Raw genomic sequence first — 24,054 nt, 5'->3', positions numbered from 1 at the left:
TTGTTCCGGTCGATGCAACACGCTTTAGAGGATACACACTTTCATAATTTCGAAGAAGTGCGAAAATTCGTCGATGAATGGATGAACTGAAAAGAAGAGTCATTTTATCGTGGTGGAATCCATCTCTTGCCAGAAAGATGGGAAAAAGTTATAGAAAATGAAGGAAAATATTTTGATTAAGGTATTCATTCATTATCATATTTAAATACATGCGTTTTTGAGCAAAAAACCCTCAAAACTAAATCACACCCCTAATAGTTAATTTAATGCATTTAATATGAGTTCCTTAATTAAATTTATATAGATTAGAAAAAATCGGTTGACATTGTGGACAGTAAAGTTGCATTTTGTCTATTATCTTTTAAAAAACTAGCATAAATATGTGATTACGCGTCGAGCTGTTCGCTAAGAAGGTAGAAGGTGAATTGTCGCGTACGAATTCGCATTTTTCATATCATGATTAGAAAAGTGGCATTTTCGCGAGGAGTCATACTCTTTCATTTGCAAACATATAGCCGCTTCCTTGGAATTTCCGGCGTATTTTGAGAGGCGAGGAACGCGAAAGAAGATAAAATAGACGAAACGAGTCGCCGGGAAAAGAGGACACGAAAAGCAGGACAGGATAGGAGGCGAGACGGGAACGGGGGCAAGGTTGTAACGTTTTCAGGGTGGATTCCCGGCTAATTCGAAACAACCTCCGCTCCTCCCTCGGATTACAAGCGAGTTGGGAGGGAGAGAAATTGGAAATGGGATTGCGCCGTCAGGAGAAAAGCTTTTTCTCTTTTAAATAACTTACGGCAGCCCTCGAAAATCGCGGACGTTCCGTCCTCTCGAGATTTCCACAGAAACTTATCCGAGAATTTGCACGCTATACCGCATGCATGCTTAATTTGCGAGCACTCAGCCAGTTACCAGGAAATGATTTTTTAACTATCTCGAAGAAGTGCTGAGCGAAAAAAATTGCGGCGGATCTATTAAGTCGGTTTGATTGTTAATAAACGTTATTGTTTCGAATAAAAAAATGTTAGCAGGAAACGTTCCAAAAATCCCGTCCCTTTTATCGTTCCGGCTATTTAACGCGGCGCGCTTTTCTCGCAGCCTGCCATTTATTACTATTATCACCGCTGAATTTACGCTATTTATTCCCGCTTGGATAACTCATTCGTCCAGCGATCCGAGCGCGCATCCGACGTTACGTTCGCCCAGCATCACGCTTTATCGCCGCACGATTACCGACGCGGCACGCCGATCGCGCGAATTCCGGCGTTATCAATCTTCGTCAGGAATTTCATGTGACGCCCGCACGTATCGACGTCGACGAGGCACGGTGAAATGGAGTCGCGGACGACGTCGACGCCAAAGTCGGCGTCGCCGTCACGGACGCGGCATAAACAGGCGCGCACGTGCGAATCCGCGCGCGATGTCGCGCGGCAAAAGTTATTTACGCTCGGTGCAACCCTCGGACCCGCCAAGTTCCGCGACGCGTGAAACGTGCCGCGTGAAACGTGCCGCGTGAAATATGACGGGGTCTCGGAACACGTCATCAGTTTTTCTTCGCCGCCCTTTCTTCACTCGCCCATAATTTAATATTCGCGAGGCCGGCGCGACGCGGACTGGTCTTTCCATTTATCGTTAAACGCGCCGAAAACTTTGCGAACTTTTTTTTATTGTAAGGACGCAACGCGACTATTGTTCTTTATGAAACGTCATTAATGTGAGGCTATGCGTTTTCCGACGTTTTGCTACGTGTCGTGGAGCTTACACCACCGCCGAATTTTTTTCTCTGATGATGTTTTTTCCGCTTGATCGTGTATGCAAGTATTGCAATGCTTGATATGCAAATAAATTTTTTTTCTTTCTTTTTATAGAAGTTTGTGGTTAATGACTGAACGATGCTTTCCCTCGATAATTATTTTTACATTCGGTTTGTTTGTCGCCAGCGCGTGAAAATTTGCCCGAAACGCGCTGACGCACGACACCTTTTTATTCACCTTTTAACGGATATTTTTTTGCCACGCACGCATGCACGCACGTGCGTGTACATTTCTGCTTGGGTTTTCAACCGCGTGTTTTCAACCGCGTGTTTTCTTCCGAGGTGCAGCGATGTTTCACGCCAGATGGAAAACACGCGCGCGATAATTTCCCCGCGATAAATTGTCCGCCGCTTGAAAATTTTCGTTTGCGCCGTCGCGAGAGATGCGCTCCGCGGGCTGTGCAACGACCCCGCGACCCCTTGCAAGGATCATCGCGTCTTTTTTCCTTTTGCGCGTTTGGACGTTACTCATTCGCGTTTAACGCGCTACGTTTTCATTATGCAACCGGCGTGTTGCCGGCGCGCGGTTTTATATGCGTGGCCGCGCCGCGTTTCGCCGCGAAAAGCACGACAGCGATAACGCGAGCGAGATAATAAATTGGTTTCGCCTTTCCGGAACATGTCTGTTTGCGGAACGTAATATCTGTGACGCGACTGTTTTTCGCGTTCCGACAATGCCGCCGCCGGCTGTTCTCTCGTGCGTGGAGCACGTTCGCCGTTCTGCCAAGCTCGTTTCGCATTTTCCGCGAGACGAACACGAAATTCTGTTCACGAATAAAATATTTCTGTTTATCATCCCTTTTGAACGAAGAAAACACCAGCACGTACAATGTATAAAAATGGAAATACGATCCTGCAGGATCAATATCTTTATGGCCCGAAAAATTAATTTTGTAACAGGAGAATAAGAGATGGCATGAAAACAAATTCCAAGAATAGCGATTCCAAAAATTGCTCCGATCCAAGAATTATTTTGAAATTCCAGGAATCACTCTTTGAATATTTTCGTCGTCGTTGGTAACGTTCGTGGTCCGATTTCTGGCCCAAAACATTAATTTGGTAGTGCCGGAAATCAATAGTGCCGTGGATCAATATCTGTTTATCACGCGCGCTTATGATATAGCTATAGATTTACCGTCACATCTAGTGTGATTTATCACTTCTAACTTATCAGATTGTAACTTGAAATATCTCGCAGGATGAGAATCACGAGGATGCATGAATAACGCAATCGCGACGGTTAATGCGAGTATTTTTCGCGAGATCTTCCGTCGTTTAATTAAATACTTCCGCGAAAGTGACATAATTACGTCCATTTCACGACGTTATGTCACGAGTCTCTAAATGACCGTCCATCAGCCGGCGTAGTTAGACACCTCGTACTCCGGATAATACCGCTTTTTAGCACGTACTTCTGGAATCGTAATGTGGCAGATGTCATAAGTCGCCGTTACCAGGGTGGCCTTAATGGCATTATGGAACGTCGTTGGACGAACTGTCAGCGAAGAGATGAAAGTATGAAGACATAAGTGACATCCGACATACAGAGAGCGCATTTACAGGGGCAGAACTGACGTCGTTTACCTTTTATTTTGCACTCTGTTGACAGATCAAGAGTGAATTATTCTTACCCCCAAGAAACGCAACCTCCTTCTTATTCTTATAATCCTCTGTCAGATTCTTATCGTGGTATCCTACGCTTCGCGGTATTCCAGTCATAATTTCAACCCATCATTCAAGTGAGATTAAAGCGTAACGCGAGCTACTTTAGCGCCAATCCTGTTCGCTACCAACAAAGGGCATTGCGAATGAAAGGATGTACGCTATGCGGGAAACGCGAGGATTTCTATAAGGATCATCTGGCTGCAAATTGCGTTCATCCAGCATGAGGTGCTGTTCGAATCGTTTTCGTCTCCGAAGCCTTGACGCGACTCAACAAAGCGTTTAATCCGTGCCGCTTAAATTCACTCGGGGCCAATATCGTTCGCAGGATTATCGTTCTTTTAATTTGCGGCGATTCGAGGCCGCAGCGAAGGGAAAGGAAGGTAATTGGCCGGGGTGTCCTCAAGGTCGTCGTCCAGGTCGATGGACAGAGGAAGATTAAAAAAAAGAAAAAACTAAAGGAGAAAGAGAAAGAGAGGAGGAAGGGAGAAGGAAAAAACGGGATCAGAGAGTCTCTCGAGAAATTCGTGACTAATTAGAACAATGGCGGGACACTCGGTGAGTAAGCAGGATTTTAATGGACAGACCTTCCAATCATTAAGGAGAAGTACTCTCTTCCTTCGCCTAGCCGTGCCTTTCCTCGTCGCGCGTCTAATCTGCCATCCTCGAAATCCGCCGGCGAAGGACGATGCTATCTCGGGGGCCAAGAACCCGGAGATCTCGTCAAGGCCGTCGTATTTAACGCCGGCTTCATTTCGGTCGGACGCTTCAAGATATGACGCGTATTCGAAGTAATTACCGAGTGAACTTTTATCGTTACGGAGAGATGCAGATGCAGCACCTCACCAGCAGCTTTTGATATACTTAACAAAGCAGCACTTCGGCGCTTCGCTGCGCTTCATTCGTAAAATGAGTTCGCAAGCGCAATTTCCGTAAACGCGTTGCATTAAACTAGGATATTCTCGCTAAGATGATCGCGGAAATTCGTTTTTCCGAAATACTGTCGAATAAAGAGAAATATTAAAGATAAAAATTTTACGGAAAGGATTTGATGATTAATGGTTTAGCCTCTGCGAGTTATAAAATTGCCTGCAACAAAGAAGTATAGTACGGAGAGGAAGCAGAGAAGAAGTTATTTAATTTCTTATAACTCAGCAATTTGTAACTGAGACGTGCTCGTTACACAAAGATGACGTTCGAGTTATTACATTCATGTCGAGACGGGCGCAATTAAAGCGGAATCATTGTCCTCGCATTTAGAATTTTATTTATGAAGAGAGAACTACTATTTTCCGAGCGTGATACATTATCGCGTTGAAAAATTCTACCTCGGCGCGCAGCTCGGTGTCTTATTTCCTCCTCATAATAACCGAGTCGCTACCATATCTCCGCCAAGAGAAGCGCGTACTTGCTATTTTTGAATTTAAAGTGCAACTTAGTGTCTCCCGTGATGTATCTCGCGAAACTAAAGATAAAAGCACGGCTTGCAGCGACCCTTTTTCCGCTCGGCTTCGCTCGCGCGGCGAATTTACGTAGTCTGAGAACTTGTGCTTACATACTCCTGGAATATAATGAGATTTTTAATCATCGCGTTCTTCAGTTCAACCTTTTTATCGCGCGCTGAATATTATATACGAGAATATTACAATAATACGGTAATTTTCTTCTAAATTATCGTAAATACGGTAATTTTCTTCTAAATTCTCATATGTTGAGAGGGAGATTCGATCAGTGCATAATAATGTCCAAGTTTGTCAAAGATACCCGTGCGTTAAGTATCATGTTACCTCACGAAAGGCGGAGTACTGGTGGCGTACTACTGCAACGTGTATGAATAATTCAATGAAACGATAACGGCGTGTCGCGTGCTAATTTGGGGGGTCGCGTTTCTACCTAATAATTCATATAGTTAATGATATATCAGAGCGCCGTCCCGCGCTCGACAATTCAACTCTAAGATAAGGTACCGCAGGGAATATTTTCTAGTATCGGGATAAACGCGATATTATAATACATGAATTAATAGCTCGAAAAGAAAACAGCATTTATCATGCTGCTCCAGACACACACATAGACACGCACCGTTTATCGTGCTGCTCCACATACGCAGTAGCAGTGTTAATCAGATTTCCGAAAGGATAAAAAAACCTTAACAAACACCAGAAATCTATTAACATACTGGAAATTGTAACTGCAATTTCTTCGAGGCACTCTGCGTTCTCCATTACAAAAATGTAACGGTTCGAAGGGTTCGACCTAATGACCAGTGACCCGGATTCCGAGCGGAAAATATGAGCGAAGAAGCTAGATAAAAACCAATACAATCTCGTCGTCGAATTAATAACTGGTTGTGCACTCGGCCGAGTCAATATGCGACAATAATACGCATCGATTGGTAATAATGGCTCGTCGGGATAAACAGCGGCGGGGTGACGGGATGGCGTGGGTGCGTGCGTGTGCGTCGGACCGTATAATTTATGGAATTATTCAGCGCCGATAATTGCGCGTTCTGCGGAGCGTATTACAGGATCGTTTCGTCGCTGGGTTTATTGGCAATATTTGTCACCGCGCGCTCCCGCTGCAACAACCCTTAGACCTTACTTACTCGGCCGTCTTTATGGGATACCTGAGCCGGTATCGTAATTATGGCGGGTTATGGGATATAAAGAGCAACGGAGGGAAAGACGAGCGGTAAACAAGAGGCGGCGCGGCGTGCGCGCAAGAGAGAGAAAGAGAGAGGAGTTGACGGTGAGCTCCGGATCTTGCCTACAGCTGGTAGTGAAACGGCTTTTGTGCTTGCTACATTTATGCCACGGAGGTTGTTGAAGGTCAAAGCATGTACTCCACGAGTATACATGGTCGGAGTATATCGGGTGGACGATTCGAAAGACGTTCGGTCGCTTGTCTGCTTACAAATGAATCCGTCGAACCTGGCGAAAACTAGTCACGCTTGGATTAATCATTTCGATCACGAAATTTAGTTTATCATCGGAAAGATTTTATTGTGATGTTCCTAAAACGAGGTACTATTAATTAAGAATATTTGTGTAAATTGTATTATTGTATGTTAGATAATATTGGATTCAAGGATTAAATATGCAACATAAATAGCATTCGAGTGCGATTAGAAAAAATAACATACAGACAGTATTAAGGTGAGGCTTTCGACGCGTGATAATCGACTTCATCCATTCGCGGTTGAACTTTCTTGACATTTTAATAAATGTCATTTACTTTTCCGCGTGACGACCACGACGGTCGAACGAAATGTTGAAAAATCCCATATCCCGGCGGAGAGGAAATGAGAGCATGCTCTTTCCTCTTCTTGCACTCTCGGTGAATATATCTTCGCAAACAAATATCGCAATCGCAAATATTTGTGCGAGCGTCCATTTTAGCGGCCACCGAATCGCGCGAACCGAGCAATAGCGTCCCAATAGCGACCATGTTCGCGCGCACGGTCGTACATTCAATTTTCCGCCTTTTCCATGGTTCGTCGCAACGCCACGGCTGATATTACGCGTTTTCCATAAACACGAAGACGCATAAATGAAATAAATGTCAACGCGTGGCAAGAGAAAAGAGCGAGATTCCGACGCTCGCTTCTTTCTTATTTGAAATAATTCGTAAAAAATATTTACACGCGCATAAAATATAAATAATTATAGAATATTAAGTATTTGTTGCAGATGTATAATAGATATATGAAAAGCATGTTTGAATTTTCTTTTATCATGCTACACATGTTCAAATGGTAAGGAAACGTCGCTTTACTCGGTGAAACAGAGAAAAATCGCGTTGTGCATTCCGTATGCACAGCACTTTGAGAAAATTACGCTGTCGCCGGCAACTTTGCGCATCCACCTTTGTGTGTGTAAACTTCTCTCTCGAGTGGAGTAAACGAGAAAATCTGTTTCGCCGTTGGCACGAGACGGAGTTGTGGAAATGGTTAAAGAACAGAATCGGACAAGGAGTGCCGCGTGGAGCGACTTACCGAATTTCCTGCTGTTCGCGGTAGAGAATGAGGATAGAGAGAGAGAGAGAAAGAGAGAGAGAGAGAGAAGAAAACTATAGAGTGAGAATAGGATGAGAGGAAAAAAAGTTTATCGCGCCTCGGCAGAGAGGGCGAGTGCGACTGCCGGAAAATCTGGAAAATTATTGCTGCACACTGCCGCCGCCGTGCACGGCGAGATAGGATTCGCATCGCGACCAAGAAAGAAGGCCTCCGGCGGAAAGAAGCTGCAGGTGCAACTCGCACGTGCAGCGCGACAGATGCGGGTGTAAAACGAGAACGAGCACAGGCGACAGAAGTTCGCGAGCTCGTCCGGAAAGTTTCGATTCGAAGATTCGGAGTATGGGAAATATCGCCGGAAGCGTCTGCCGCTGATAGATGCTTAATTCACGAAAACATGAAATAGACGCACTCCGAAATTTATTCTGATGATGAGTCTCGAAGATAGCCATTTACGTTTTCACGTGCAATTTTCGCTCGCCATTTATCTTCTTACTTTCTCAAATGTTCTCTCTTTCTCTTTCTCCGTCTTTCAAGGGCTTTCGCGTCTCGTCTTCACGTCTCGCATAATGAAACACATCGATCGTATGGCGCGATGCTAATCGCAGCACGCCGAAAATGGTGATTTGTTCTAAACGAAAGATTTATATTCCAAAGGAATATAAATTTTCCATTAGCGAGGAAAGTTTCGAGGAAAGTTTCGACGAGGATGATTCGGGGCTAGCGAACCTTTACGATGAAAACGTTGCGGATGCAAAGTTCTGTTTTAGAGCACAACTTGCTGATAGTAGAATGAGAAAGTGAGATAGAGCGGGACCATGGATATTTTGAAATTCGTATCAGTAGGAAGTTTACGATGATGCTGCGCAGACGCGCTTCATCTCTGCCGTGCGGCAATAAGTTTCGGGACTTATCTTCGGGATAAACGCAATTCTCAGAAATTGAGAGACTTCCCGCGGAAGTCAGGCCGGCCATGCAACCAGGCCGGTAAAAGATGGAAACTCTAAACGATCTGGGGAAAATATATGTATGTATCCTAGTTGTCACAGGAAGAAAGATAAATCCAATAAATTTGTACAACTATAATTATTACGCAATTTATTTTTCATCAATCATCTTCGTAGCAATGTATCTTTGCGAAAGAAACTAAATCTCTTTGCCTCGGAATATTGCAAAATCAGACCACTCTGGCGCGAGAAGTACTCGATCCCGAATACGTCGAAGATCCCGACGCTTTCCCGGATATTTCATCGCCGGTAACGAGATCAGTTGGCGTTCCTACGACGGTCGCGGATAGGGCTTCAAGTGGAACGCGCGGCTTGCACCCTTCTGGTGGCAACTGTATCCACTGTATTCGAGTACCTTCCCTCGTTCCTTCCCCTGGCGCGATAAATCTTGTTAGCGACGTTACCTATCCTCTTAATCCGTGGACGCGTGTCCACGTACGTCTAATCGTTCATCGAACCAATGACCAGAGAGCCGGTCCTGCTGCAAAACCTGGCACGCGCACATTTCCCGCTGTTAAAGGAAGCTTTGATTACCAAAGGGATGGAGGAAGATATCGGAAGATGATACTGCGGGGAGAATCGGATCCCGTGATTGCCGTAGTTGTATGGAATCCCATAGGAGGGGTCGGCTCGGTCGCCGGGTAATTCAGTTCCATTCGAGACGACTCGAATGCCCCCGGTAAGCGCCCGTTGTCAACTTTGGTCCTCTAACTGTATTGTTGAGTTTTCTCCGCCTAAGCTTTAAATGATAGCACAAATTTCAAGTAATAGTGCACAATTTCTAAGAATGCTGTCCCGCGCGGAAAATTGAATTCAGGTTTAGAATCGAAAATGGAGAGCACCTGCGATGCGTAATAATGGAGTTTCGTGAAGCATTTGGTGCATTCTTGTCAGCACGAGAGAGATTCGCTGTTCATTAAATTCGATTACTGTCAATCAGTCTGGGAAGAGTACTACTTGATCACTGTAGTCGGTGAGGCGAGGCGCAGCTGTTGCGTCATGCTTGGATAATAGAGTTTTCTGTTTGTGAAGTGAAATTAACAGATCCTCTCGGCCACACGTTTTATCACTTTTGTCTAATTCCCTAAGTCTAATTTCTAGTATTCCAATAACGGATTTCGGCTGATTAAATAGGAATGTTCGCTTGCTAACGATTTAATATGATAGTTACTTGAGATAAGAACGGAATAAGAGTCAATAGGGTCAATCCATATGGCTTTATTCTAAAAAGATCATTCGTACTTTTTTCGCAGATGAAAGAAGCGGAATGAGGACAAATGAAAAAAGATCCTAAGAGGAGAGAAATCTGAATATGATTTCGTGATCGGACAATCGGAATTTGAGGATGTGTAATTAATTCCCGGAGCAGGGAAAGGATCGTTATGAATAATGCGGGAAGGTTAATAAAAGCGCTCTTGATCTGTCAGAAGACGAGTTTTTCCAGACCAAACAGAAGCGCCTCGCTTCATCATCATCGATTAACGTAGGCGGACGGAAGCGACTTGCTATTGTTCCCTCAGGAAACTAGTAGAACAAGCGTGCGTTATATTATGCAAAGCTTTAATCGCATGCCTGGGAACCGTCCTGCTAAGGGCAATTAGCCTTATGTTCTATTTAGCGGAGACAGGCAGAGAGAGAGAAAGAGAGAACAGACGCACAAACTAAATATAATATCTAATATTTTCCGCGCTTTATGTACTCTACTGCAATAAAATATGACTCGGAAATGTATATTTCCTCGTAAATTGTATTTCTGACGTTTTGCGCGGCCCCTTTCACGTCGGGTCTTCGAATCCATGTAAACCGTAAACGCGGACGTGACGTAAACGGTCCTAATGAAATACATTTTTAAAATAGAGTTGCACAGAACAAGCGACCTCCGCATTACGAGCTCGCTTAGATGCAGAAATATTCCATGCAATATTACGCGGATCTCACAGGGATAACTTTTTCCCGCAAATTATCCTTTGTCTCTCTCTTTCCCATTCGCCCTTCTTTCTTCTCTCTCTTTCTTCCTCCCTGCGGGGATCAGCGAGGCACACAATTCCGAATTACACTCTGCTCGCAGATGCGGATGGACCATTGTGCGAGGGACGAGCGTCTGCATGTTGATCCGCTGACGTGGGCCCCGAGGTGTATCTGCCTCTAATAGAGAGTGGCTACCCCTGGGGCAGCTTATGCCATTTCGGCCAGACCGGGCGAGCATTACACCGACTCTAGATGGCTTTACCCTCGTTTCTTCCTCGAGCTATGATAGAGCCGACCGTGTCTCTTCGCTGGTCTATGCTCGCGCGCCACTACGAATTAACTCCGAAATACTCTGTGATATTTCGGAACTGCCCATGGGACTGAGTGGCCATTGTTACCAGTCTCCAATTAACCGAAATAACATTCGTTATCATTCCGCGTTCACGAAAATGTCAACTGCACAGCTTTCCCTGAGCGGCAATTTCTTCAGACGATCGCGATCAGACGATGATGTCGCCGTTTAATTGTCGCTATGATCATCACAATATAGCGAAAGCAGCAAATGGGACTCTTCATGCTTTTGCCGAAATTTATTTCGTGTTGCCCGAAAAGTCTACGAGCATGAGGAGAATTATTTGAGAGTGTCCTGTCATCAGGAACATTATCGCACACATTCAACGTCCGTTTTCGTGTTGAAACGCGTGAGGTAACAGTGCTGATGATCCCGGCATCGTCTGCTGGAGAGGAGTGAGCCAGTAATTTCATTTGTACGACGAGCGGCGCGCGACTTGCGAGGCGAGTAAATGAGCGTCGCAGTCGGCATAATGCACGACGAAGAATCCTATCGGAATGGCATTCCCGTCACGGAAACGTTTCTCGTTCCAGCTCCTCCGTCGCTCCTACCGGACTTTATTGCATATCCCGGGTTCTCTTGGCTCTTCTTCGCGCCCCCGCGGTGAGACGAGACGGAGAGATGCGGCAGTATATGCGCGGCCATACCCGATTTATTGCGACAGTGACACGTACAATGTCGTGCGTGTCACCGTCGCATGTTCAACGTCTGACATGTATAATGCAGTAAGACGCGCACGAGCAACAGAATTAATTCAGGCGCAGCCGAATCGCGAATGACGGCGGGATAATGTGAAGCGTCGCGACGTCGATGTCACGTTTGAAGCGAGGAGACTGCACAGATTTTAAAATTAGCCACACGTTGTCAAGATATTCGGCAAATCTCGCGCACATAAGATCGATCCGCTGTCGATATTCTCTTTATTCCTTTTATTATAAAGGATCCGCGAAATTCGGGACCTATTTTTATCTCGTATCTCCCAGAGCACGTACGTGAAACGTACGTCAGAATGACGGATATTCGTGAACATTGATTTACTGTTCGGCAGAGACAAGTTTAGATCTTTCCGATTTCTCTCGTGCTTGCTAATAAATGTAGTCCTCACGTAAAACTGGAACTATTTCGAAATGTAGGTCGATCCCTCCGGCCCTTTCCGCCGCGGTGAATATTCTATTCTCGCCCCAAGTATTTTCTCTCCGCATGACACATTCACCAATCTTCGATTTCAATTATTTCGTCTGTGCTTTTCTATGGTATCTGAACGTTCAGATACTCGATTCTCTGCATTGGCTTATTATCGCCTTCCTCTTATCACGGACGATCCACGCATTCACACGTCTGGATTTTACATGCGATTCGTATGCGGAGGAAATAAGCATCGCCGAAAAAACGAGAAAGCGTTTTGACAAACAAGAAGATATATCTCTCCTTATGCCTCGGCCGCGCTTCTTTTCGCCGCGCCTCGTAATGGCAATTTATATCCGCGCTTCTCGTAACTCGGACTTCGTGGCGTGAATACAAATGAGCGTACGCGTCAGTTCTGCGTTTAAGACAGCCAAGGAGGAAGAGAGAAAAAGAGAGAATACGTTCACACTAGCAAAATCACAAACAAAATGCACACAAGCGCTAAAACCGACGTATCCACGCACGTATGCATGATAATACAGTCTCTTTCCGATTGATACCTCGATGGCTTATTATTCCTCCCCGTTCTTTTTCCGTGAGTCACGCTGCGCGGCCGTAAATCCGCACCCATAAGAGAACGGAATTTTCGTTCGTCTCCGAAAGAGCGGGATAATACCCGAGAACGCGAATCGCATCGGCGACGCCGAGCAAGCCCTCATCCCGAATGCACCTCCCGCCTCCCGATCCCTCACCTTCACGTTCCACAAGCGAGGTAACAGCGAGAGACTTCTCTCTGCTGTCGTATGCTAACCGTCAGAAAACCTCTCTTTCCCTTGTCGTCGTAAATCTTCCTGAGGGTTCCGCATGCCGCGGGATTTATGCTAATTTTTAATATCCTCGCGCTTAGTCGAATATTTCCACCAAATCGAGCATTCCGGCTACCTTCCGTTTTGTCCTCTCCATCTCTCTCGACAGCCTGGCACTGACTCTCCGTCGCATCTCCTCCTCTTTCTTCTGTCGACGATGGCAATGCGACATAAATGTATAACACGGTTGATGCGTGTGATTCGCGTACAAAAGCGGAAAAGTACTTTCTCGGAGCGGAAGGCGACCATAGAGCGATATTAATATTCTGCGTCCGGTCCGACCCTCGAGAGGACGTATCGTATACTCCGGTTTACGGCGCGGTCCTAGGATTGCCATTTTCTCGTCCGTAATCCACGAATTTCCACAGAGAACGCGGACACGCACGTGTCCGTGCGCTTCGGCACGCTCACCACGCGAGAGAGCGGGCGTGTTCGCGCGTTGGACCATTGTCTCTCTTTCTCTCTCTCTCTCTCTCTCTCTCTCTGTATCTCTCTCTCCCTCCTTCATCCAGAATCCATTGTCATCGCATAATCGTCCACCGGCATGCATTCCCGGCATAATCCTGCTGGCCGACGAGAGGATCAACGGAGGTCTTACAATCTACCCTCGCGATATAGTTTGTATAACGACGTCGGCACGTTCTGCCCGCACCCCCGCCGAAAACATGTATTCTATTCACGAATCACCGTGACGGCTAATGGACCATCGTGCTGGCTCACCTTTGTACCATTTTTCATCCTCGTTACTTGCTCGTGTACCTTTCGGGAACATTTTCCTAAGCCCCTTTTTGTGGATCCAGTTTTAGTATCGATTTATTCAATTGTTCGCTCTCGGCAAATCCGACTGCGATGGGAATGAATGTAATTAATGGAGATATATGGAGGTTTTTGTAATTTTCAGCAACCATCGACTGTCTTATCGGATGGAACAACGTAATTAATTCCATTTCGATTTTCATATTCACCCAATTAAATAAACAAATCTTTTCCCGAGATAAAATGGGTCCGGCTAATGCACGTGATACTGTTTTTCACATTTAGCTTACGGATTAAACGAATGCGTTATGAATTATGAAATGATCCACCAATTTTGTTTTCTCCATCTGAGTTGAATTAAATAAATCCCGTCATTAAATCCGAACGATCATCGATTCGGACGGCGGTATATAGTCCTAATTCACGGATCGTGGCGATTTTATTACGAGAACGGGTAATGGAGAATTAAACTTTACTATCCCGAAACTGCATTACGCTAAGTAATATTACGTGTTCCATCAACACTTTGTCGTTCACCCCGCTTTGTCGTTCCGCATTCTCGTGTTTTCTCTCGATCCCGAGATTCGCGCGCGGGGAGAAGTTCCAGCACGGACACTCTTTTTTTCCAGCGCGACCTCGCCGTTTACTCGCAGTCGCGGAAGTTAATAAGTAGGAAGCCTCGACGTAAGCCTCATAATAAAGTGGAGAAACGTACGGTCCTCGTTCCCGCGCACCACGGAAATGTCGGGAAATATTTGCTCCGCCAACGGCCGAGTTCCGCCTTGCCGGTTTTTATTGTAAGTCTCTTGTTTCCCGAAGTTTTCACGGTAGCACACGTTCTTTCGCGGCAGCGATAATTAAACGCGACACGAGACCAAGCCTCGTAACATGACGTTACGCGTGTTCCTTCAAGAATGCAGGAACAATCCAGGCGATCCTGACGCTGCAATAAATGCCATCGATTCTCTGCCAGATTCTTTCAATTGTCCGAGCGCTATCGAATCAAATGCAATCGCAGAATTTTTATCAACTTCAATTAAATCTGCGTAATAGAAGGCTTAGTGTCGGATATTTAATTTCAACTGTTATCCTTTCGCTTTGTTTCCCCAGCTTACCGCTGTGAAGAGCTTCATCTTCGCAGTGATATCGTACCATCATACGTTTCAATCTACGGAAACGACGCTGCGACGATTCCGGCGCGGTATGGCTTTCCGCCGAGTACGCTGACTGCCGTTTCCCGAGTTAATAGACAGAAAATCTCGAACGTAAGCCGCATAATAAAACAGTGGAGAGCTGGAGCACGCGGTCCTCGTTCTCGTCCCCGCACTCGTTCCCGTATCCCGATGTTCTTACGCGACCTGGAAGAAAGGAGACACGATTCCCCCCTTTTGTGAAATCTGCTATACGGCCGTGTCCGCTTCCGCGAGGTCGGGTATACCGGGTATATTTCGTGCACCAGGTGGTACCACGCCGACGGTTAAAACAATTTGCCATAAATTCTCCTCGCGAGCGGAAGGCTACGGGAGGGCGGGGCGAGGAACCGACTGCGGAGCTAGAACGTCGGGAGGATTCGGGGCAGGGATTCTGGAAAGAGTCCATTCGCGATGAACCGATTTCATTTCCTGTCGTTGCGTTTCCGCCATGCTTATCCGGCATGCAAACTGTCGTACTACCTCGTACGTTCGTAATCTCTCTCTCTTTCTCCGTCTCCCAATATCCCATCCTCGAGAGCTTCAACGACCTCCGTGATAATACCTATTTTTTGTATGTAATTATGACGTCTCTCGAATGTAATGTCACAAACCATGTCCGGTAATGTACCGATTATCGGAATAATTTCTGTGTTATAAACGGGAAGTCGTTAGCGCAAAAGATGAAATAAATCGGAAATAATCTTTCCAAAGGGAAACGAGTTGCAGGCTGCAACGGTAATTTGAGTTCCGCGCGAGCGGAAGGAAGCACTTCGACGAGGCGCGATCCCGTTTCTGCACTCTCGAGGCATCGAAAAAAATGCCTGACAGCTTCTGGAAGCAGCCGGATGGCCGTACTGAAGAGGCTGGGAAGATTCATAAAACAAGAGAAGAAGAGCGAGGGCGACATATTGCCGCGCGTGGCATGTATTATGCATGAAGAGTTCCTGGGTGTCCTCACCCCGCTGCTCCATCTCCTCCTCCTCCTCATCCTCCTCCTTGTCGTGTCCCTCCTGCTTTTACGCGGGTCTATTAATTCGAAAAAAACTGTTCCTTTGCCACCGTCATCGCTATTTCCACGAACGATCCCGAAACCGCTGACGAACAAACAGCCCTCAAACGCCGCGTCCATTATCTCATCCCCTCGTCGTTTTCCCTTCGCAGCGGCTCTTCGATTTGGCACAAACGCGAGCGGCAATTAATCGATCGAAATGATCCGTAAGCAAACGTCATAAAAGAATACATTCGGTAAATAACAGTCCATTTCAGGGGTGCTCGTGTTTGCGTTTGTCGGGATTTGGAGGATCCTCGTCACGCAAAACGAGGTCCTCCCGATAAAAATAAATTGATGTCTTATGAAACAGAGGCTCTGTGCACGAACAGACCGACCTCCTTAGAGTTTGCTTATTAATATCTTCCATGGAGAAACTAAATATAGCCCGACACGGACGATCGATATTTATTTGAATCGGTTAAGGTAAAAGAGACATCTGTGCATGAGAGAGTCGCACGAAATTGCTCTTTTGGTCAACATAAATTCACGTAGTTCCAAAGCTCATAAAGCTCCCTCAATATTTTATTTTAATCTTCAAAATTAATTAAATAAGTTCGAGACACCTGGTACAGCTTCAAACGCCAGGTACCTTTGATAATTAACGGCGTACCGTCAGTTAAGAAGCCGCTCAATGACGATTAGATAACGTCCGTAATTTATTTCGCGGCGTGACGCGGGTTTATTAAACGCCCTTCTCTTCAAAATCATCCCTCCCTTTGTCGACACGCAAATGACGCACGAGCCACCCCCGCGTCCATCTCTCGCCCAGATAAAACCATCCCATTTGACTGTTCGTGAGTGCTGCAGTTACAATACCGTCGCCATCGCAGACGCGATCACGACGTGTTCGGAAATCGACGCGGGAATCTCTTATATTGCACCACCATCCGCTCCGTTTCCCCGCTCTCACGTCGTTGGACGCGCATGCACGCGGTGGATGACGCGCGAGAGCGTAAGGGCGAAGGAACGAAGCGAAAGTAAACCGGGCTTGATGCGAAACCGATAATGTCGCCGTCGCTGCATGTGGCATTCCAGCCAGCCGATGGATTCGGGAAACGCGAACCATCCCGCGTTCGCCACCCTCCTCCGGAGGAGGACCACCTCCGTCTTTCCGGTCGCTCCCACTTCATCGGTGGTTCGTGCGAGTGTTCGTCGTCGTCGTCGTCGCAGCCAATGCCGCAGCCACGACGAACAAATATATATTAGATTTTTATTTGCCTCGTCGGAGGGATATTGCAAATGGAAAACGCGACTGCGGCGCGACAGTGTATTTCACGAGAAAACATTCTGCGGGGCTCGTGCATGCGTGCTCGCGTGCCTGCGTGTATCGCGAGCTGCGTATTTCATACATGTTTGTGATCCTTTTTACGTCGCGCGTTCTCGATGCGAGGCGCGCGACGGTTAGGTATACACTCACGGGGGATGATAAATTGTAATAACCCGGTAAGCGGCAGCGTATCCGCGCGTGGAGCTCCATGAAATTTTAATGCGGCTACGAAGAATAGAATGAATCGATATCTGAATCGGTTTATGTGCGCGGTGACACACGAGGAGAGTCCGACCGGAGTCGTCCGACGTGTGTTTTGAAAGTTATATATACAAGATGAAGCATTATGCAGAATTTTACGTCATTGTATAATCGCACGGGCGGTGAAATTAATAATAATTTGCGCGATACATTAAAATCCCAGAATTAATCTAGAGATTTGTGAATAATGCAGTGCGCGAAGTATTATGTCTCTCTCTTTCTCGTATTGTTCTGAACAGCCAGTCGTTTCTCCAAATTATTATCTTTATTCGGTCTCTTGGACATCGCAAATGGAAGGAAACACCCGCAGTCTGGAACTTCGCACTATTCGCGTATAAAATGGCCCATTGTCCCCGGTGTGCGCGCTGCACATTTCAATTCTTCTTACCGCCGGTTGCCTCGTGTTCCTCCGGCGCACCTGAGGTACGCACTTTCCCATGAAACTGCCACGCTGCGCATTTTTGCGGGACAATATTTCGCCGCGATTACCAACTACTGACCGTTTTTCTTCATTTCTGATACATTTCGAGGATGCAGGTAAAGGAGCGCGCGCTGGACGTGCGATGTGGTACCGCGGAAATCATGGAACCGCCATAAAGCGAGAGAACATGAAAGAAGAGAGCATTACGAACAACTCGTAGATGCATCTCGACGTCCTCCTGTTCGTTTCGCCACGCGAGATGCGGAGCGTCCAACGCGAATGCAAACCGCCCATCGTCCGCGATGCATCGCGCGGCCCGTCCGATGCATGCATCCCCGCAGCGCTCGTAACGCTCGTATTTTACCACGTGAAGCATCGTGGGGGATGCGTCGGGCGATTTACGAGGGTGAGAAGATTTAGGAGCGAAAGGCCGACGCGAGGAATCGGGGGCGCGCCGGCAGCGCGATATTCAAGATATTCAACGACGACGTAGCTGTTCAAATTGCGATTATTGTCCTGGTAAAAGAGAGGAAGAGGCCTGCGCGAATCAGCCGTTTAACATTCGCTCCTCATATCTTCCGGTGAGTGGAAAAAAATGTAGAAGAGGGATTTCCTTCTTTTCCTGGCACATTACAGCGCTTTAAAGATAGAAAAATCGTTATTTGTCTCTTAACACGGTCGATTAGACGTCAAAGAGGAGAAATGGACGCAAAGGCGCAGATGGATCCTTTGTGACGGAGAAGCGCAATAGTAACGTGGGATACTTTTCGGCAAAGTCAGATAACGGATTCCTCTCGGGAGAAACGGGGAATCCTCCAGGAGTTTGCCGCGGATATCTGCTGTACAAAAAGCGTGCGAGTGCGCGAGCATGCGCGCACGTTTGTTGCGCTCGAGAAAATTCAGGTCGACGGTATTCTCTTGAATCGAGATCCCTCGGTACCGTAAACCACGAAGCATCGACGCGAAAGCTGCAGCTTCAAACTGTGTACCTGCAGGCGCAGATTCTGCAATTTATAGCTCTTGTAAATGCAAATGCTACTGAGTTTCCAGCCGATAAATGATGGCGTTAAAACAGTTTGAATGTACGGTAAAAGTGCTGATTTCTTTGTGTCACCCGTTAAATCTTTTTATCTACTTGTCCACATGTATGTGTAATGATGAAGTATATTGTAATGTACAGCATTCCGCGCACACGCGCGCGTAAAAGTGTCAGAAAAGCACGACTTACCGCGCGAGTGGATAATTTAGTAGCTTTTACATGTACAATCTTTCTCGTTGTATCTCGAATTGACAAAAAAATGTTTAAAAAATGTACTCGAGAACGCTGACTTAGCATAATCTCGAACTATTAAATAATCGAATTTTTTAAATTTTCCTAAGCAGGTTGCTCCATTCTCTCAGCGCACAGAATTCTGATTTCAGGAGTCGCATGTACACACATCAAGCGCAGAGTATCTCACGCTTGACAGCATAATTCACGAGATTACACTAACAGTTATTGACGCAACGGATTGGCGGCAATATTTCAAGATACCGGAGAGCAGGATATTGAGGCGAGGAGGAATAAGTGCACGTCGGAGGAGCCCGAGGAGTGATCGATCGGCTTCACGTCGTCGTCGTCGCGTCGTCAAACAATGGATGATACACCGAACGTAATATCACTGTCAAAATAATGGCGCTGCGCGGGTTCACGTTCGCGGCTTTGCAAATATTGTGAATACCGTGTCGCTCTGGGCCGCGGGCGCATTTTGACGTCGTATATTAAATTCTGACTGTGCTGATAGGCATAGTTCACGAAGGCGGAGTATGTCAGCTGCATACCGGGCTCATTACCGTTGTGGAGCACGCCACGACTGAAAAGCACCGTGCTGCCTTTGTCGTACGACGCGACGGTACGACGATATCACGACGAGGTCGGGAAACAACCAGCGCGGCTCTTCTAACTTTCGAGGTAATTAAGTGCGTCGAAACTTGGTTAAGGCTCATAATTGCGTTTTATAAGGAGCCACCAGAACGGCATTTTCGGTGCGCTTTTAGAACGACGGCGCCGTGTGACGGTCGGACGCGTGACCGGATTGACGGAGCGGCGAACTTAATTATGGAGATCCAATGGAGATCCGTTCCTGGGCAAACATGCGTTCAGTCCCTGCTTTAGGCGTCTTACGGGATAGTTAAAGTTCCGACAGCAAGTAAAGCGACGAGTAAAGGAAGCACTTCGCCACGGAGATTATTAAGATAGTTTTTACTTCTTGTTGTATATAATATAAATATTGCGCTAGGGAAATGCAAGCGCGTACTAGTACATCGCAACTTTTTAACGATTTTTTGAAACTTTTTTCTAGACGTAACGTTAGAGTGTGAACGTGCTCGCTTTTACATATCACCCAAGGAAGGGTATATCCAGGTAAGACGCGCACTTCGATTTTCTTTATGCGCGAGGAAACGTAAGCTTGTTTGCACCGCCGCGGCCGTTGCGAAATGCATAATCTTGTACAGTGTATTATCGCGTAACACGTATGCGCGACACACAATAGCGAGAACTCGCCTGGTTGCAGCTATTACATTATCACGACGACGTGAAAGTCTACATGTTGTTCCGTTATTGGGGTCTCTATTTCATTTTCCATTGTTATCCGTTATTATATTTCCATTATTGTCGCTACAGCGTTTGTTCGTTCGAAAAGAATATCAAAGTCATTTTCCTCCAGTATCATAAATGACATGCGCTTGTTGATATCCGCCAACCGCGGTATCAGTATCGCCGACGTAAAATGATGGACGATAAAAATGAGCACGAGAGGAAGGTAGGTTACTGCTAGATTGATCACAGTTGCATCATTCTCGAAACGATGATGTTGTCAGCGTTCGGAAATCCGCTTAAACGTAATACGAATTCGCAGATAACGCCAATCAGCCTATGGCTAGCAATGCCGATGAGGATTCCATCGATTTCCGGTCGTGGAGCAATTTGCGAATGTCGAGGTACGGTCGCCGTCGAGCTGAAAGTTGATGACGGAGGGTCGCAAGTGACGAACGAATTGGATAAATCGGTCCGGCTTCGGCGCGACAATTAGCTAATGCACAAACCTGCCGCGACATGCATTACGTACATATACCAGAGTTGCGGGCGATTACGGTACAAAAGTCACAATGCATTTATGTCGTTTACGTTTTATCCGATTACTTTCAGTGAGATTGTTCTGTCCCGCAACTCGGAACAGATTTTTCTCTTAATAAAAGGATTGTAAATTAATAAAATTTCTAATTACGCGTACAAGGTTTTTCGGTGAAAATAATGTTATAACAAAGCAAACTTTCGAGCTGAAACTGTGATTGATTACAATGGATATTTTATCGAATATTCGTGCCGCAATGTGTTATTTCTTCAGTGCGTATTTTGAGCGCCGCTACTAAAAATATAACAAAAATCACTACATTTCGCGATATAGACGGATACGTCTATAAAATACGAGGATATATTGTATTTAATTCTCCCGATAATATTGCTTTAAATTAATATTCAGCACGCGTTATTCCCGTCGCTCGTCAAAAGGACGTTGCACTCCGGGGACGTAATTCCAGTAATTTTTTACGCATGATCACCTTTTTCAGATGAACGAGCGGAGTCGGGGTTCGACGACGTACCATCGGAAGTGACGAGTAAATTGGACAAATCGGTAACCGATATCAACGCAACAATTAGCTAATGCATCGAGAGGCGCGGCCCTGCATCGTGCGCGATATACGCGAGTTTTACGAGCGAGCCGATGGGAGAACTCTCGGACCGCGAGAAAATTCGCTTTTCCAGACACCCTCGGCCCAACCCCGCCGATAATTGCAGACCATAAAGTGCGATCCAACATTCGCCACCCCTACGGCCAACCCCTCGCCTTTTCTACACCGAGCTGGAAAAAACCTCGCACAGTCTCTCTTTCTCTGTTTTTTCTGCCATTCATTTCTTTTCTTTCTCTCTCTCTCTCTTTTCAAGTGTCTGCGGAAGACCGACAATCCAAAAGAAAGGAATAGCGGTTACGAGGGTGAATCCTCTCTCTCGCGCGCTTCCTCACAGATTTTTAATGGTTATCGTTTTTTAATGGACCTGTGCGCCGCGCACGTATGGTTGCTTGAAAAGATTATGGCGGAACTGAAGCATTGTTTGCATTAATGGCGAGAGGTCGAGAATTATTCGAGTGGTCGTGGGCTACGGGAAAAACGATGGCAAATATTTTGAATTGTCGCCGAGTGAACTCGACGAGTTTCGTTTGCAATCCAACGTGATACTGCAGCGAGATGTAGCCCAATTTTTCCGCCACTAATGATTATATAATAATGAAATTTGGCAAAAATTAGAACACTTATGTATCATGTATCTTGCGTTTATAACCTTCTGATTAATCAGAATAACAAATATCTTTTGATTGAACTTGGATGCATAATAATATGTGCTCGTCATTTCAGTATATACAATAAATAATGAAAATGATTGTAGTTACTTAAGAGTTATTTTCAATAAAAGACGTGAACATAGACCATTAAATTACGATGATACATTAATTTCTATGTGAACCGAAATTGTTTAATTTATATGCGTATTGCTATACGCGATTATGTGAAATTGCGATTATTCATACCAGCGCGAATTATTATTTAGAGTACCATCAGGAGTGGCATTACATTACACATTCAATCAGCGGCCCCTTTAAAATGATGCATGCGGTAATGTGGCTATATTTATTATTATTAGCTGGACAAGCGAACATGCTTGTTTACGCGCCGATACGTGTTCGTGGTACGGTGGAGGCCACATCGTCGGTCGTAAAGGTTTAATCGATTCTCGACCGGATCTCGAGCACGCTGTGCGCACGCGACGTACATCGTGCACCCCGACCTACGATTTCACCCTCTTTTTACCATTCGCACGGCGTATTCGTCCGCCTATTTCGTAACATTGCACCGATTTCACGTGGTCGAGAGTTCGTATCGAAACGAGGGACCGTCCGGAACGAGTTACGCCTACTTCGCAGCTTCCCATGTGACAAGAAAGTGATGACTATAAAACAAAGATCTTGTCCTTTATTTGGTGCAATAAAAGTTTTATTGCGGCATTGACAAACGTTTTTCTTTTTCTTTTTCTTTTTAACAAATGACTCTTATTATCCTCGGGTCAAACGCGAAGTGACTTTTATTGCTGTCGAAGTGACAGAGAAGCTTACGATTCGATTCCGGAATTGGACGCGATTGCATTTTCGTCGACGTAGATCACTTGGTTCGTTTCGGACATCGTAAATTTTTTACCGGCTTTCGACAGTTCGCGTTGGCGATACCTATCAACTGCGACCCGTGATTTCACCCTTCTCGTTATTCGCACAGCGTACTTGACCCGTCGCTTCCACCCACCGTCACGCTAATTTCCCGTAATCGAGTGCACGGTGCTACGTAAAAATCTGCTCACGATTTTACATTCTCTTTGGTGTGTTATTATCTCGAAATCACGCCGCTTCTCCACGAGCGCTGCTGTGTTTCGGCCTTTCGATTAGTTTCTACTTGCTATCAGCCATCAAGCAATTATGCTCGACTTCCGCTATTTTTGCGCTGTTAATTATTATCAATCAAGATTACTCATGCAATGTTATATAAAATAAGATAGAGGTAAAACGATAAGACGATTGTAAATTTTTTCACACATTTAAAGTCTCTTCTTAAAATCTTAAAAATAATGGAAAATAATAAATAATCATAATGATAAATTTGTGCCATAATTCTTTTTCAGAAATTGAACTCTTCTATTCTTTAAATACCAAAATAGTCAGGTCTTGACGTAGATCGGCGTCACAACGCGAACGAGATCGAATCCCGGGGTGTAATAGCAATCCCTCTCGTCATCCGTCAAACGAACCCAACCAACCAGGGTTGGTCGTGTTTCGTCATGTCGTTCTGATTTCGCGTGATCGAATGCGCAATGAGCTACGCTTTCGACCATCGCCGGTCACGCGAGCAAAGTTTTTCGCGCGATCTCATGTCCGTGGTCAACACGCATACTGCTTTAAGGATTGACATGGAGACCTTCGGCGTTGCGAAAAGTACAAATGTACGTCAATATGATTGACTACTTGATTGTCGGAGAAAGTTAATTACGTGTAGATAAGAATTTGTAGAATACATTCGTGGCGGACGCATTAACCCGAGAAGAAAAGCGAGAGCAATTTTCATTATGGCGGTTATTCAGACATCTGTTGATGTTGAATTGAGTATAAGGGGCATAATTTTCGTTCAAAGATCATACGGCTACTTATTGTGCGT

At 45.7% G+C, this 24,054-nt stretch overlaps 1 protein-coding gene and 1 long non-coding RNA gene across 6 annotated transcripts in view; one reads left to right on the top strand and one right to left on the bottom strand.

Moving 5' to 3' along the window:
• LOC105282227 (protein Fe65 homolog) overlaps positions 1 to 24,054 on the bottom strand; it is a 151,985-nt gene that overhangs the window by 71,629 nt on the left and 56,302 nt on the right. The window lies entirely within an intron of this gene.
• On the top strand, positions 230 to 23,501 carry LOC105282225. The gene is made up of 2 exons (XR_894458.3): positions 230 to 19,705; positions 19,792 to 23,501. It is a non-coding gene; the product is annotated as an uncharacterized LOC105282225 (long non-coding RNA).

Source organism: Ooceraea biroi, chromosome 12 (assembly GCF_003672135.1).
Source record: "Ooceraea biroi isolate clonal line C1 chromosome 12, Obir_v5.4, whole genome shotgun sequence".
NCBI classification, from domain to species: Eukaryota; Metazoa; Arthropoda; class Insecta; order Hymenoptera; family Formicidae; genus Ooceraea; species Ooceraea biroi.
Note: the sequence above shows the minus strand (reverse complement) of the source record. Positions and strands in the feature narration are given on the sequence as shown.